Raw genomic sequence first — 6144 nt, 5'->3', positions numbered from 1 at the left:
AATGCATAATTCGCCTTAAAGTGCACATTCATACGTCCAGATTGCCAATGAAGTAGGCCTCGACCTGATATTAAGCTTTTCACTGTCGTTTTCGGGATGTAAATTTTCTTGGAGTACCAGTACTGTATTACCTCATGTTTGGTTCTTTATTATAGCAATGCCACACGTGCCAGAATACGAAAACGTGCTCTTGAAATACAGCGGACGGTTGAAACTAGCCAATAGTGTGGAATTAAACGCTTCGTTTCAAATAAATTGACTGTCTCAGCGGGAAAGATTAAGAAAAGGCAAATTTCTTAAGCAAACTGACAAATATTAACTTCATTGTTCTGCAAGGCAATTAATGCTTGACTGTCAGACAGTTGGAAATAAAATAAAATCTGAAACTAATAACATATTTTAGCCTTCCGTAATTATGTGAATGTGTTCATTCGATAGCTCCCAGGCAAAGAAATCCATTTTGTTTTCATTTGACGTGAGAGCAGTAAACGAAGAGGAAACAGCAAAATCACACAATGTAAACACGGGTCACATGGAGACTAGCTCCTCCCCCTGACCCTTCCTGCCACTCATCGCTCGGCCATTTGAGACAGGACGTCAAAAATTTAAAAGAAAACGACTTTACAAAAATATGTTCATTTTGTAGCGCACATCTTTCTGAAGAGTCTGCTTTAAAAAAAAACACATATATCTTCGAGGAAATGCAAGGCATGTTATTAGGTCTTACGTGTTCCAAAGTGCAGTGCCACGCTCTTCACACAGCATTCTTCTACCTCACGTCACTGTATTTCGCTCTGTGGAACTCAAACGTGTATATTTTGTAATGGATGTCATCAAACTATATTCAGGACAGTACAGATTAAAATGTCCTGTGGTGCCTCTACTGCTCCCCTGTCGGCCGGTTTGACATCCTGCCCCTCTTTAAAAAAATCTCGCAGTTAATACTGAATAGGATTATTTGTAACCAGGAGGACAAGAACTCTTCACAAAATTTTCACTCTTTATTGCATATTAGCTAATAACTTGCTGTTCTGTGTGACATAAAATTAAATATATGATACATAAAATCATTAAAGATAAGAGACAAGCAAGACAAACATTTCTTCAATCTCTAAGCCCTAGTGTTTTCTTCTCTCTAATCCGGCGACAGCTTTAAATAGCGTGCTTTCCTTTCTGCGAAAGAATCTATTACCTCATCAAAGTTCGTCAAACGTTTTGCTACATGAAAAATCAAAATGTCGTTGTCTAATACGGGAAAAGCTGTTAATACAAATAGTACCCAAGACTGGTGTGTTTTATCGATCTGACTACGTCTATTTTGTCACAGTCTGCTAGATAAAACAAAATAGGTCTTTCTAATATTTCAGCAGCTGTAACACACACCAAATAAGCGAGACATTTTTGCCAACAATGGCCACTTTTATAACACGACAGAATATAATTCACGAAGTACAAATATGAAAGGCTTATTTGGTTTACAAAAAGTTTTATGTTAGAAAATAGTTTCACATTTCATTCATATGCTCCAGTTTCTCAAGCTTGAGATCGAAAAGTAGTAGTACGAAATGTTTCTATAAATTTGGAATCGTCATTCTTCCATAATTTGTGTGATGTCCCAATTTCTACGGGTAGCATGTTGCTGCTTACTGCTACTGCTTACACAGCCAACAGCCACATTTCTGTAGCCAGAAGCAGGAGAAGATACTACTCATACGCGACTAACTGCGCAACCTCATGAGGCCGCTTGTAACTGCTCAAATGAATCTAATATAAGCAGTTATGACATCACGCTCATCGGAGGCAGTTTTTTGTTATGAAGCATTGCATAGTCTTCCTAAAGTCTTTGACACATTTTGCTGCTGTCAGACGCTTGTATGAGCACTCTTTTTATATATATATATATGGCACATTTCATTTGCAATTTAAGCTTTATTTTCGTTTTTTCTCTCATTCATGTTTTATTGCTGCACTATTATTCTGTTGTAGAGGGGATACAGTAATGTCCTTTGATAGAGTATCTGTTCTTACCAGAAAATTTAGCTAAACAATGAAAAATTCCCGGAATTCTAAAAAATTCCCGTTTTTCTCCCAGTTGTCCTGGGTCGTATACATCCTGCTTCGTCCATATTAGGATGCATCATGAAATGGTTCATGGAACATCAAACTACATATCTAACAAACATTATGGTAATGACCTGGAAGTGTGGCTGCTAAGACAAGTGAAATTGCACTTCACATACAAATGATAGAACATTTATATGTATTTTACAGAGTGGTCAGTTGTATTCCATTTATTGTTTTACAATCTTATACAATGCACACACGACAATCTGTGTACCATAGAGACTGATGTAATTTATGATGATCATAAAGATTTTAGATTTAACAGGAACATTGTCTGATCTATATGAACAACATTATACAATATCTGATCAAAAGTATCCAGACATCCCTGTGTAATGTGAAATTGACCACTATAATTCAGTTAAAATTCACATGTTGTTGCCTGGTTTCCTCCAATCAGAGCGCTCAATGCCACGTGCGAACTATTCGCCATTCCCAAACTACTGCAATAGTTGGTCATTTCAGTTTCAGTTCCTTGTGCGGCATTATTTCTTGATGTGTTTGGATCCTGGGTCAGGGATAACCACACTGAAAACATTGTGCACACTCAAAATGATGCTTATGAAATACACACATTCCATACACAGTGCTAACCAAATAATACTGGATACTTCCGCAGAAGACATGATTCATCGCCACATATACAGTTATCGTAATTTCAGAGACTGGCTTACATTAGATAATCTTTGTACGACATTATAAGAAGCTGGATATTTGAAGGCTGCAATTCATCACTGCAACTGAACCCATGACAACCATAAATATGAGGGCTATTCCAGTCTTGTGGCTTAGTGCAGTGGTTAGCACATTTACTTCATATGTGAAAGGTCGTGGTTTCAGAACGTGTCAACTGTAGAGAACTTCTTTTTTTTTTTTTTTTAATTTGTAGGTTGAATCACAAGATTTTGATTACATTTCAACCAATTAACTAAATGAAAATACCAAATTTTTTTTTTTTAATTTTTTTTTAAATTCTGTGCCACGTCAGTTTCGTCATCGTACTGACTTTATTTGCTCTCATTTTTCTGCATATCGTTCTTTTTTAATTTGGAATATGCCAGTGTTGTCTATAATCTGCAACCAAATGCCAAAGGAAGACTGCTCATCAGTTGGTAACATGGCAGCTTGTTTAGCTTGCATGAGGGTAGTTTCAGGTAACCAGTGATAGTTATAACGTAGCTTACTTTGATTGTTGTGAAGAAAATGATTTTGATTTTAGTTCTGCTGCAGATTATTCACCAGTACTGCCAGCAGTCCAGTTAACATGCAGACCGTGTGACAATGGGTAAACAGTTCTCCGTAAATCACAAATTTCTGCAGTTAATGTTAAGCGACATTTGAGGTAGTGTAAAGTTGATGCCCCTGGAAACTAGTGATTTGGAGTGATGCATCGCTCTATACAATGTGGCAGTCCAACAGTAGGGTCTGGATTTAGTGAATGGCTAGAGAACATTGCCTGTCATCATGTGCAGTGGAGCAGGTGCTCTTAAAATATGGGGGTGTTTTCTGTGATTAGTGTGTGGTCCTCTTATTGCATGTAAGAAAATACTAAATTTGGAAGGATATGAACACATTTTACATCACAGTGTATGCCATACTTTTGAAGTGAAGCTCGTGGCACATGAGACATCCTTTACCTATGGTTCAATCCTCAGTCAGCCAAGGAATTATTTTTTCACTTTTCACTTCTTTCACCTCTGGCAGTGGTTTGTGTATGTGCAGTTACACCATGGTTCTGAGTCAATGTTACATTGTAAGTTCAACAATAATTGGCTTTGTAAATCGGCTAACAGGTCAGAGCGAGGCAAGAGCATACCACCCACAGTAGGAATCCATCTTGTAACACACTATGGAGTTCCGACTGATGTTCAGGTTGACGACAACTTCCCCTTTATTTAGGCAATATTGCAAACCCACTAGAAGTTTTGAGCAGTACTCTGCAGAAAATTAAAGTAACTATAACTTGATAGGCGGTGCCATAGTGTTACTAGCAGGAGATTTTTGCACAAGGGGAATGTGAACTGATGAAATAAACATATGCCTTGCATTCTTCTTTGGGGTCTCAGTTAATATTATTGTGCTTACCAAAACTGTGGAAAGAGGACATCTGAAAAATGACATAACAGCTGTTCATCTTCCACATATTCTGGTCAAGTTTGGAAGCACTGATCTTTGAGAAATAAACAGTGTGATAACTATCCAGAGCAGATTGTGCACTGCAGAGACCAATCTGATACCAACAACTGATCCAGGCATTGCACACATTAAGGACAAGCCTATGAAATGCCTGTGAAATGTAGACATTCTTACCTCGAGTACAAAAAAACAACCAAGCAGCTGTCATGCAATGCTGCTGAAATCTACAAAGCACCTGAAATGATGTACAAACTAACCAATACAGCTGCAAGCACAGAGAAAGTAGTTCATTACTTTAGAATTTTTGAACACTAAATTCTACAGGTTTCCCACACCACTTATTTATAGTTTCTATCCTCACACTTGTGTTTTTGCTGAAAATTTTGAAGTCACTGATACACTATAATGGCAATAGGGTGCAATTTCACTTGTAATGTAATGCTGGCCATTGTGTTAAACCAAGTCTGATAAGAGAGGAACTGTGTTATTTCACATATTATGATTTGAGAACACTGTGACTGTTTTTGTAAACATCACTGATGAAAAACTACAACCGGTCACACTTTTTGAATGAATGATTTATTTCATGTCATCTAGTTTCAGGCCTGGACACATCAGACAACAACAAAGATTTTTTGTACAAATTTCTTATTGTCCGATAATATAACAGGGAGAGCGGTGTGCTGACCACATGCCCCTCCGTACTCACATCCAGTGACGCCTGTGGGCTGAGGATGACACGGTGGCTGGTTGGTACCGTTGGGCGTTCATGGCCTGTTCGGGAGAAGTTTTTAGTTTTTTAATAATATAACAGAATATTTGTGATTTTCCTGTTTACAAAAGCTCTTACATATTTTCATAATGGTTATGGTGAAATGAATCATTCCTTTAAAACATGGTTGGTTGTAGTTTTTTTTCTTCAGTTCTATTTGAGAAACAGTGTGTCTGCCATGGGTTTCATTGATCTACAGTGACCTCACATCTAATTTCAGGAGACTGCAGACCCCCCATAATGTACACTGCAGTGATGATAAATAAATTACAATAACACACACTGAAAAATCACAGGAGTTGACATGAGGCAGGGCTGTTCCTCCCAAGAGCAGCTTTATGTGGCTTGCTCATGCACTGATCAGCCAGAACATTACAACCACTGACATACTATTGATATAAACCCATCCTGGTGATAGCAACATCACTTGGTGAGGAATGACTGCTTGTCAGATACACGCATGATGAGTGTAGTATCAGTGAGCATGCTGTCTGTATGTAGAACGAGAAATCCAATCGATTATCTGTGTCTGACGCAGGGAAGATTGTGATGGCCCAGAGGCTCAGCACGAGCATTTCAGAAACTGCATGACATGTTGGGGGGGGGGGGGGGGGGGTTGAAGATAGGTGCTGTGGTGAGTGTTTAAAACACATGGAGAAACCAAGTTGAAACCACGTCCAGATGTCATGGGGTTGCGTGGCCACCCTCATCACAGATGTCAGAGGTTGCAGGCTGCACCCCAATCTACATCTACGTGGATACTCTGCAAACACACTTAAGTGCCTGGCAGAGGACTCATCGAACCACCTTCACAATAATTCTCAGTACTGGAAAAAATGAACACCTACATTTTTCTGTGTGAGCCCTGATTTCCCTTATTTTATTATGATGGTTTCTCCCTATGTAAGTTGGAACCAACAAAATATTTTCACATTCGGAGGAGAAAGTTGGTGATTGAAATTTCTTGAGAAGATGCCACCGCAACGAAAATCACTTTTGCTTTAATGGTGTCCACCCTAAATTCTGTATCATGTCAATGGTACTCTCTCCCCGATTTTGCAATAATAAAATCCTATCTGGTAAGGATCCCAGACTGCACACCAGTACTTCGG

The sequence above is a fragment of the Schistocerca serialis genome, chromosome 10, assembly GCF_023864345.2.
Source record: "Schistocerca serialis cubense isolate TAMUIC-IGC-003099 chromosome 10, iqSchSeri2.2, whole genome shotgun sequence".
Taxonomy (NCBI): Eukaryota; Metazoa; Arthropoda; class Insecta; order Orthoptera; family Acrididae; genus Schistocerca; species Schistocerca serialis.
Note: the sequence above shows the minus strand (reverse complement) of the source record.